Here is a 10,188-nt window from a genome sequence, read left to right on the forward strand (position 1 = left end):
AAAAAACGTAAATAAGATGGGTATGTATCAGCTGACAATGGGGATCTTGTCTTAGGGTAAAAGAAAACAAAAATGTACACCAATTCAAAGTTTCAAATGTTGGCAATGAAATGGAAACCACATCAGAGTTTATGAGGGTGGAAGAGGACCAGAAAATTGGACAGTGGTGGCATTAATATCGGGTAAGCATTCAATGGGAGAGACATTCATCTTTCTCTGCAGGAATTTAATTTTGTGGACCATTTTTTTTTTCCAATTCATTATCAAGATCAACCACGTGCCTTTTAGTTTATGCATGAATTTTTATCTTTCGCCTCTATTTATTTATTTTTAAAAATTTTCTGGATGCATCGATTCTAGTAAAATAGTTATGTATCGTTTTAGTCTTAAATTTCATTTCAGTTAAAATTTTAGTGTGTTTTGATCAATATCAACTTGTGTCGTCATGTTCCGATTAATACAAATTTTGGTATTTAAATCAATTTTAAATTTATTTATCTTAACTATTTTAATTTTTATATAATTATATTTAAAATTAGTAGTTATTAAATAAAGTTCTTGAATTAACTAATAAATTTAATATTTATATTTACATATAGACATATTTATACAAATATAATTGAGATATATTTATATGTATATATATAATACTGAAATATTTAAAAATATCATTAAACTCGAATCATATATCAAAAACATGTTAATAATTAATTGAAAAAAAAAGTGAAATAAAAACAGTACGTTCACCTACAGTTCTTATGGGGTGATTTTTGGTACAGGTGAGGAAAGTTGGTTTTAAATCATAATCGACAAGAGGTTTTCAAGCGGATTTATATTCGGATTGAGTCACTAGGGAAAGTAAGGCCGAAATCAGACAAGGGTCCATGACAAGAAGCTGCTGGATGATCTGTTGCTTGATTCTTGTTTTGTCATAATTAGTGGTTTCAACTGCCACAAAACAGAAAGCCATCTTAGCTGTTCATTGCTTTGAGAGGAACTGAAGTTCATATCTGGTTTGTATGATGTAAGAAATTAAACTCTGATTGCAGAATCAGATGTAGACAAGCCAGTAAAAGTTGAATGGAAGTTTATTAAAAATTAGAAAATTAGTATATATATTTAAATTTTTTGATAAAAATTTGGTTCATTTTATAATTAAAATTTATTTTGTATGTTAATATAAAGTATAAATGGCATATTCACACTTTCATAAATATATAATATAAGCAAAAAACCATAGTTAAATTTTCTTTGAAATAAATTATGTAAAAATTCAAATTTATGTTTGTTAGATAAAATTGTAAGATATTGATTTTGAAGAAATATAATATATATCAAAGTAGAGTTAATTGGTACATTGTGAGAATCATTTCCAAAAATAAGTGGGACATAAGTGTTATATCATAGTAGGAGCCATTTTTAATTTTTCAAAGTATAGGAGCCATCTTAAGAATCTCAACGTGGGGTGCTCTTGGTTTCTTGAACTCTATGTCGGGCTTCTATGAATTAGAGTAGGTTTGATATATAATTTTAATATCACATTTATTATATATGATTTTGTACTTAATTTTCAAATAATAGATTTTAAATTATTGTATCAGATTTTTAACTAATATTTTTAATTCTTTATTCAAATATTTAGACATAATTAAAATATATTAATTTCTTTAATAATTTAACTATAATAATATATTAATTTATTTAATTATTTAAAATTTTAAATAATTAATATTTTTATCTTTATTATTACAGAAATTCATTTAATGAGAATATTTTAATATAATAAGACTTCTTATTTATCAAGTAAATTTATTTAAATAAATAATTTAATAAAATTAAAATATTTTTTATAAATATGATAAATCTTATAAATAACAGGTAATATTTAAAATGGCAAATTCAATGATCTATAAAGGTTGGATTAATCATGTTGGAGCTATATTATGGTTGCAGTTACAACAATAGTAACAATTGTGCCTATAATTCTTCGTAACTATAACATAACATATTTGTTGTTGGTAATTTTTTGAACCAAAATTGTTGAGTTATGACTAATATAACTTCGTGAAAGTATGTTAGCTCATCTATGAATATCATTCTAATGGAGGAACAAATCATTAAAGATTGTATCGGTTCGGATCATACAAATTGAATTGCTTGTTTTATGAAGATTGGGACAAGTGACTTGAAAGAATACCCTGAAAATCTTTGATTTTTCCTAAATTTTATTAGGATATTGATAGTTTTGTATTACTGCCTACTATGGTGGGACTTGATCTGTATATTAAGAAGTCAAGAATACTTATATATGTGAGACATATATAAGTTAGAAGGTAGAGAGTTTTTGTACTTTATGAACTTGTTTAGTGTGTATATTTTGCAAGTAAAACAAGTGAGTCACTTGGTTTTACAACTAAATTTTTAAAGAAAAACTTAGTGTAGAGTAATTTAAAACTTTAGTATAGATGTAAGATTGCTACATTGTGAGTTATAGGACTTAAACAATTCTTTATACGAGATTGAAGATTGCATATTAACTCTTTGAGTAAGGATGCACAAACATAGGTAATTATCGAACTCTGTAACAAATTATTCGTTGCTCCTCAATTGTTAACTGCTCCCTTATCACTTGTAAAAATTAATTGTATTTACAAGTCGATTAATTGTTTTCTATGCTAAGATTATATAGAATAATTGTTCAGTATATAGGTAGCAGAGATTTTGCCACTTGTTTAATTATTTATTTTTAAGTACAAATTAAGAATACATTATAATATCTCAACTTCAAAATTTTTCATTGTAAATTATACCAAATATTTATTTATATGTATACATACATATACACATACACAATGCTTGGTTCTTCTCTCATTCTTCATCATCAATGGCAACAAGGTCATCAACAATGCTCCCATGAGGAACTCTTAACAACACTTTCCACAATGCTTGTTCCGAGGATTGGATCTCAAGCCCAGTTACGGAGTTTCAAGTTTTCCTCTTTTATTTTATGAATGAGAGTAATTATCCCGCGGAAATGACCCCTCCCCCGATCTTCGTCCTTGATTAGAGTTTATGAGATTTTTGGATAAAAATAAATGAGCATGACTCTAAAATTATATTATATTATATTGTATTGCTTTGGCATTTGATCCCCAGTGATTATGAATGATGATCCCCATTGCACGTTGTTGTAAGACCCGACAATGGCATCATTTATTTATTTTGGAAAACCTTGAAAGTTGAGCACTTGATCCTTCATTTGTGTTGTTCAGTAATATAATTGGGCTTAAAGGCTTGGGTGAAGTAGCCTCATGTGATTTGTAAATGGGATCTCATTTTCATTTTGAATGGCTGATTTAGGTGAAGAAGGTTTGTTAAGTTGGCTGAAATTTTTGGGCACTAATGAAAAATTGAATCCTCTAAAACTATTCGAATCAAACATGTTTAGAGGTAGGAGTTGATATGATAATAGTTGAACCACTTATTCTTGTTGTAGTCTCTGTCCAACATATAGAAATATGTGTTTTTTAAGACCCTTCCGAATATATAAAAAACTGAATATATCTATATCTATATATATATATATGTTGTAATACCCTAAATTAAAATTGCTTATGAGAACTGTTTATTTATTTGAGTAGAACCAGAATAGCATTAAAATATAGACACTTCAAATTTGGAGGTCGAAACCGAATGCGAATGTAATCCAATTTGCAATCTCTGGCGGGCCCATATTTTTAAGAAGTTATCTGGACTTCGGCCCAAACTTTTAAAGGCTTAAAATAATATTTAGTATTTAAATTTTACATTTTTACAAAATTTGGTATTTAAGTTTTGGTTTAATTTAATATCTGAACTTGCATTTTTTTCTCTAATTTAGTACTTAATTTTTTTTTTAATTTGACAGTTGTACTTGTCATTTTTTTTAATTTGATACCTAAGTTTTTTGTCCAATTTTGATACCCAAACTTGACAAATTTTATACAAATTATTGTAAGGATTTTAACCCGATTAAGTAACGAATAAGAAAATAGCAGAATAAATTAAGAAATTGAACATACAAATTTAACGTGGAAAAACCCCTCCAAAGAGGATAAAAAACTACGGGCAAAGATAATTTTACTATAATGGCAAAAGAACGAAGAGTACAAAAGATGGAGATAAAAATTAAACCCCGAAAACCCGAAAACAAAGAACCCACAAAACGTAAACACAAAATTCTCTAAATGTATTATGAGTTCTAATCTCTCATGGGTGTTTTTTCTAAGGTTGTAAAAGAGCCTATTTATAGGCTAAATTCATAGATCAAATAATAATAAAATAATCTAAACTAATCAGTGTTTGATTGAAACAAGTAAACAGAGTTTAACTGAAAGACTATTTTTCAAATTTGACTGAAAATAGGAGTCATATTTAACAAATCTCCACCTTGACTCATATTTCCACAATGCCATCTTTGCCAAAGCCTGCCACGAGCCTATCTTGGACTATGCAGGGAATTAACTGAGTCGAATTTGTACTTAGAAACTGGAAGACTTCTAGCCTTCGACTTGTACACTGCCAAATCAAAACTAACCCGGGTCTGATTTTCATGAATACAGTGCCCTAACTTTTCAAAACCTGCATCCAAAAGAGAACCTATCTTCAACAAAACGGTCATACCTTTTTCCCTCCTATGACCAAGTTGCCTCCACCCCAAACAAGTTGACTTTAACTCCGTAACAGATGAGGGACATCCGATTTCACCGATCACTGTAGAACCTTCCAAAATATAAAGACTGCCAATTCTTTTACCTTTTAACAAAATGAGAGCTCCATGAGATACTTTAATACCGCTCGACTCGATGTTGATTTTGCATCCTTTCAAGTCTAAAATACTTAAGGAGATGAGATTCTTTCGTAATTCAGGTACATACCTGACATCTGAGAGTGTCCTAATCGTCCCATCGTGCATCTTAATTTTAAGAGTACCAATACCAATTACCTTACTAGATAAATCGTTTCCCATGCGCACAACTCCACCTTCAATCGAACTGTATGTGGAGAACCATTCTCTATTGGGACACATGTGGAAAGAACATCCTGAATCTAGGATCCACTCGGACGTGAGCTTGGTGTTATCACTTGTTGACACTAATAAGAAATCATCCCCATTTTCATCGGCCAAATTAGCACCAGCTACATCTTCCTCATTACTCTTAGCAGCTTTTTTATTTCGCAATTTATAACAATCTGCTTTGACGTGACCTAACTTTTTACAATAGCGACACCTTTTATCTTGTTTCTTTGATGCTACCAAAATGGAAGCTTGCGTATCTGTCTTGCTATCCAAATGAAGCTCATTGTCGAGTTTATCTCTACTCAACAAATGACCCTTCACATCTTCGAACGAGAGTTTGTCTCTGCCATAAATCAGGGTCTCCCTGAAAGATTGTATAAAGGGGGTAAAGAGCACAATAATAGCATAGCCTGATCTTCATCGTCAATATGAACCTCAACATTCTTTAAATCATTTAAAAGAGTAATGAGTTGACTGATGTGATCTCTAAGAAGCTTACCTTCGTTCATGTGAAACGTAAATAGACGTTGTTTCAACACTAAACTATTAGCCAGAAACTTAGTCGCATAAAGAGTTTCTAACCTTTTCCACAAGGCAGATGAGGTCTTCTCCATCAATACCTCCTGCAATACTGTATTCGTGAGGCACAACTGGATTGCAGATAAAGCCTTTTTATCAAGCTCTTCCCATTCTGTTTTATTTAGATTCTCAGGCTTTTTCCTGATAACAACCTTTTTCAAGCTTGATTGAACTAGAATTGCCATCATCCGAACTTGCCACAGATTAAAATTTGTCTCACCATCGAACTTCTCAATTTCAACCTTGTTGTTGCCATATCTGAATGGGCTGATCTATGAAAATTGAACTAGCTCTGATACCACTTGTAAGGATTTTAACCCGATTAAGTAATGAACAAGAAAATAGCAGAATAAATTAAGAAATTGAACACACAAATTTAACGTGAAAAAACCCCTCCAAAGAGGATAAAAAAACCACGGGCAAAGATAATTTTACTATAATGGCAAAAGAACGAAGAGTACAAAAGATGGAGATAAAAACTAAACCCCGAAAACCCGAAAACAAAGAACCCACAAAACGTAAACACAAAATTCTCTAAATGTGTTATAAGTTCTAATCTCTAATGGGTATTTTTTCTAAGGTTGTAAAAGAGCCTATTTATAGGCTAAATTCATAGATCAAATAATAATAAAATAATCTAAACTAATCAGTGTTTGATTGAAATAAGTAAATAGAGTTTAAATGAAAGACTATTTTTCAAATTTGACTGAAAATAGGAGTCATATTTAACAATTATTGTAAAAAGCAATGGTGCCAATTTTTAATAAGGGAATAGAAATAGTTAATGTATGATCGACATGTGGTAAATGACATGGAATTTAATGGTAAGAATGATTACATTTATTTTGATTACATTTATTTGAAGTTTCCTTTATTTCGCTAAATAATATGCCCAAATGTTAGATTGCTTTGACTGTTAATGGCATGTATGATTCAAAAGGACCACATGCTTAAAGGATGACTTAATCTTCTTAAAGCCCTTATTTTCACAAAAAAAAAAATCATTAGTATCAGAGGAAATTTGTGTTAAAATTTGTGCTTTGAGTCATGCTTAACAAATGGATATGAAAAAATGAACAAGAATTTTAAAACTCAAAATAAAAGAAATTTATTATATTAAAAAATTAAAATTAAAATAAATAAGTTGAGTTAAAAGTAATTGAACATATAAAATACAAAAGTTTCCATATCATCTACCACATATTGGTCATACATTGATTATTTTTGCTAACTCGTAAAAAATAACACTGTTAGTATATTTGAGTAATTTGAATATTGTTTGACAAGTTGAGGTATCAAATTTGACAAAAAAATTTAAGTACCAAATTGAATTTAAAAAAAAAACTTATGTACTAAATTAAGAAATAGTGCCAAATTTAGATATCAAACTTGAAAAGAGTATGAAGAAATTTCTAATATATATATATATATATAACTATTTTGGTTTTGTTGAAATGAGCCATTAAGAGTGGCAAGAAAGGATAGGCTAGGAAGTAATGCTTAGGCTACAAGTTTTGGGATAACTGGATTCGCTTATAAACTCATCTTACACACAAGCCAGTGAATGATGAAGTAGAGACGTGAGGGTGAAGTTAAAGTGGTTTAGATTATATGTACAATTGAAAACCAGATAGAAAAGCCTCTCGAGGCATTGGGTTAGGTACATATGAACTGAAAGAACCACCAATGTTGTTTTCTTTTTAGCTTTTTCCATTAACCTGGGAGCCTACTTGGACTCTATTCATCAAAAGCAGTACTAGGTATAAAATGGAGACATCATGATGATGGGGAGACATTGGGTTAGTTTCTGATTTGCACTTCAAACTTTTCAAGGCAGTTCTTGATTCAATGTATCGTATGGTACACATAGAAGCCACATTATTGAAAGCACTGCCTGTTGCGTGTGTAGGCCATTTTCAAATAAACAATACCCAAAGATCACTCATTTGAGCCTCCGAGCAATAGTCAACTTACTACTATTAAACATTAGATGCTGAATGACCTTGGGTTATGGTATTATTGGCAGCTTCAAGCTTGATAGAGGGTAGCCCTTAGGCACTAGATAACATATCAATGGGGCTAGTGGCGGAGCCAATATATTAATTTTGAGGGATCAAGTTAAAATTAGAAGTTTTATGTAACAGTCAATTTAAATATATAAATAATCGATTCAAAAGAAGCAGTATTTCAACATGACAATCAATTTAAACATATAAAAAATAAATTCAAAAGAAATAATATTCCAACAATTAAGATGAAATAGCTATCATTTGACTCGGTTAATTATTTTTATTCTATTTTCACAGGAATGCTCATTACTTTACAAGCTATCATTTGACATAAATTTAAACAAAGTGACCAAGGTTTTCTTCCTCCCCTTCACTTTGGCCGAAATTTACTATAACATTATCAAACTATTTTTGTTTCATTTTTTCACTTCTAACAAGTTAGAAACCGTCTCCTATTAATCATTTTCCATAAAAAAACATACACATTTCACTTTATAAGCTTCCAAGTTCTATCAATGTCCTTTAATGACAACTTTTAATATACTTGATAAAACAAAAAACTATTGGTACATATGTGTAAAACAAGTTTCAAATATTCAAAATCTATGAAAAGTTTGAAGAAAAACATACCTTATACTTCAAATTTGAAGGAAAAATGATAAAGAAATTGTTTTTCTTCTTTTCTTGCTAAGCACCAATATGAAGAAAAAGATGATAAATGTCTCTTCATTTTTCTTTTCTTTTATATATATTAATATATTACTTATAAAATATTATTATGTTAAGTAAACTATTAAATAAATATTATTTTATTATCATTTAACAAAATTATCATTCAAAAGTCATCATCAGTAATTTAACTTCTTTAAGAAGATTTTTATTTTATTTTTATCAAGAATAAATTTTTTAATATTATTTTAATCTTATAAAAATATTGGAAGGGTCTACTTATATTTTTAGGAGAGCTACAATATATATATAAAGGGAAAATTACAAAAATCTATAACTTTGATGGACCTACTTATATTTTTAGGAGTATCATAGTGTAAATTTATAAAGAACTAAATTGAAAAAAAATTAAACTTTAGGGGGCGATGGTCCCCTTTGGGCCTCAACCTGCCTCCGCCACTGAATGGGGGTTTGAGGGGACTATTCAGATGGTAGATCCTATTGTCCTTCATTATGGCTAAAAAGGACCTTGGCTTGGTGGAACCAATAATGGATATAAACTGCATGCTGTGATTGAGCAGTTCCATCGTGCAACTTACATTTTAGTGGGTCCTTTTCTCTTTCTATTCGGAATATTCTACTTTTAAAACCCTAATAATGAATTAGAGTTTGTAACAACCACTGTGTGAATAGAAGATAATATGTTATTTTAGAGTTTATTCATTATGGTCATGAAACTCATATCTTAATATTATTTAACATGTTATCGATTATTAGATTTATAATTTATAATTCCTTTATTCAAAGATAATACAAAAGTATGAAAAGATAAAATTATAATTTAATATAAGGTATATTTATATAATTTTATAATTAAGTTGATGACATGATTAAGAATGATGTTTACTTAATAAAGTGCTTAAATATAAATTTTCTTTTAATTTTTTAATTATTAGTACATCTTATACAATAAATATTCATATTTTGGCTTACAAAAGAGAGAGAATCAAGAACGTGAAAGCAATATATGGAGATGAACATTGTGAAACATGTGATCATGAATTTTATTTATTATTCAGAGCAAGCTTAACTGTATATATATATATATATATATAAATATAAAACTAGGGCCCCAACCCCAAGTCACAAGTAAAACCCCTAGCAAATCAAATAGAAAGACATACAATCTGTGTTGTAAAGAGGCAAAGCATAGAAATCATAACCATGACTGTTTGATAAAGCTACATATAATTGGGGGGACAATGGGAGAATAATTCCATTTCAGTGGTGACCGTTTCCAGGACTTGGGGAAGACTTCTGTAATATTCTATCAACTTTGCCTACATGAATGGTGGATTGCCTTCCATTATTAGCGTTTGCATGCCCTTTACCATCATCACTAGCAAGAAGCATTTTTGTGGGCTCCTTGGAAAGTGTGATTCCAGCAAAATTACCCTTAAATGAAGGAATTTGTTGCTTCTCAAAGTTATTCAAAAGCTTTCTAGCTTCAAAACATGTTGGATGGAAGAACAAAGCGACAATAGCAATAAACAAAACAAGGCTTAAACGAGCCATTTTAGAATATATTCTCTCTTCCTGTTGTTGGAGAAGTGAGGCGTTGTATGACAAATTAGTTGGTATTGTGAGCCATATATATAATAATCGAGGGACCCCAATGTCTGCAATGAGTCAAAGGATAACTGACTAATTTTCTGCATGGGATGTTGTCAAGATTCATTGAAATTGGGTTAGGTGCAAATTAACTAAACTCTACAGCGAGCTTGCATGTGTTTTAAGTAACTTCATGCAATGTCCATACACTTATATCACCACGGTTAGTAGGGTCAAACACCATTTCCCTCATTTTTTCTT

General features: G+C 29.8%; 1 long non-coding RNA gene across 1 annotated transcript; it reads left to right on the forward strand.

Moving 5' to 3' along the window:
- Nucleotides 1-3: 3 nt before the first annotated feature.
- On the forward strand, nucleotides 4-1,106 carry LOC128290172 (uncharacterized). The gene is made up of 2 exons (XR_008279815.1): nucleotides 4-182; nucleotides 780-1,106. It is a non-coding gene; the product is annotated as an uncharacterized LOC128290172 (long non-coding RNA).
- The last annotated feature ends 9,082 nt before the right edge of the window (nucleotides 1,107-10,188 follow it).

This window comes from Gossypium arboreum, chromosome 1, assembly GCF_025698485.1.
Source record: "Gossypium arboreum isolate Shixiya-1 chromosome 1, ASM2569848v2, whole genome shotgun sequence".
In the NCBI taxonomy this organism is placed as follows: domain Eukaryota; kingdom Viridiplantae; phylum Streptophyta; class Magnoliopsida; order Malvales; family Malvaceae; genus Gossypium; species Gossypium arboreum.